At 44.1% G+C, this 1624-nt stretch overlaps 1 protein-coding gene across 3 annotated transcripts in view; it reads left to right on the top strand.

Annotated features, from left to right (window-relative positions):
• Positions 1–636: 636 nt before the first annotated feature.
• The window catches only part of LOC134340005 (ecto-ADP-ribosyltransferase 5-like), a 49255-nt gene continuing 48267 nt past the window's right edge, over positions 637–1624 (top strand). Inside the window, exon 1 of one of the 3 annotated variants that reach the window (XM_063036871.1) lies at positions 637–803. The gene's annotated coding sequence lies outside the window, so the exon portion shown is untranslated. Of the gene's footprint in view, positions 804–824; positions 894–1612 lie in introns of those variants that run through there. The other 2 variants (XM_063036874.1, XM_063036870.1) reach the window with 2 other exon arrangements.

Here is a 1624-nt window from a genome sequence, read left to right on the forward strand (position 1 = left end):
TATATTGCACATCTTCCCAATCGGTCTGAAAATTGTTTCTTCAATGTCTTGGTGGATTTGGGGGTGGGGGTGTCGGGGGAAGTCTCTATTGCATGAACGCACCTTCCTGACCGCAAATTTTTAGTTATTCAATAATACAGAGGAATATAAACAGAGCAACGATGCGTTTGCGAAGTTTACATCAGCGGCAGGGAAGATGCTAGACCGAACAGTGAAGGATTGGGTTTCATTTCACTTGGAAAGACGAAGGCTCATTGGAAAGAGTCAGCATCAGCATTTATCAGAGTCTCAGGGGGTGGTAGGTCATGTAGGTAGAAGGGACAAGTTGAGTTGCGCATCTGATTCTGCATCTAATTCGGCCTGCAGCAAAATGTGGGCCGAAGGGTCTGTCCCTGTACTGTACTTTTCCTTTGTACACTGCCATGGAAACGTCCGTCAAGGTGAACAGTTTGATGGCTTGAATGGAATGCTGAATTCAATCACAAGTTCAACAAGAGAGAAATGACAGCAAAATTAATTCTGCTTGTTGCAAACCATTAAGGGTAGTTAAACATTGCCAGGCAGGATTCAAAGTCCGGGCGATGAATGGTTTACCGAACTATGAATAAGAAATCCATTTCCTTGTGCTTAAATAAACAGTTGGAACAAATCAAAGCTAACAAAATTAATACAAATGTTTCCGAGTAAACTGAACTTTACCAGTTCCCACTCCCTTCGCTCACAACTCGTGGGCTGAGATTGGGAAATGAATGATCATTTGTTTGATGGTCGGTGCATTTGAGAATTCGAGGTCGCTGATGTCGGTGAGTTATTAAACCGCGGCTCGCGGATTCAGAAGGGGAGATGTATTTATTAATCTGTACGCGGTTAGTCGGTGGACGGGGTTTGCTGGTGTAAGTATTTGGGTGGGCCGTAGTTAAAGTCTAAATGTGAGTGGGGGATGTGTTGTTGTGCAGTGAGAGCAAAGTAAAGATGGAAGGGGTGAGATTTGTAAGAAAAGAGGCATTGAAAGAAGAGGGGTGAGAGGGGTGCGGAGAGATAAACAGAGAAAGCGAGCAATGAAAACAAACAGAAGGAGTTTCATATCCCAACCTGTGAGCAACAGTGTCGGGTTTCATGCTATCTGTACACGGCATGATCACAAAAACCCCTTTAAAGCCAACGGTCTCTCGCCAATGTCCCAATTAGTAAAGTGCCAGTCGGCACAATAAACCTAGGCTCCTTAGTCTATAAAGAATCATCGGAACAATTATCCACAGTCTTTGCAGCTTTATGTAAGGATCGAACACAAGGGTGATGAAACCATTATAGAATATATAGATATGTTCCATTGAGGCAGGGAAAAGGTGATAGAGTTAAAGAACCATGGTATACAAAGTATGCAGAAAATCTAGCTAAGAAGAAAAGGAACTAGGTACTGTTACAGCTCTAGAAAAGTACAAGGTCGCTGGAAAGCTTAAGAATGGACGAAGGAGAGCCACAAGCGGCCATGAGAAGGACTTGTTGAGCAGGATTAAGGAAAACCCCAAGGCATTCTACAAGTATGTGACGAGCAGAGGGATGGGCCATGTGAGAATTGGACCAATCAGGTGCGATGGTGGAAACGCGGGCATGGAGTCGGAGG

This window comes from Mobula hypostoma, chromosome 31 (assembly GCF_963921235.1).
Source record: "Mobula hypostoma chromosome 31, sMobHyp1.1, whole genome shotgun sequence".
Lineage (NCBI taxonomy): Eukaryota > Metazoa > Chordata > Chondrichthyes > Myliobatiformes > Myliobatidae > Mobula > Mobula hypostoma.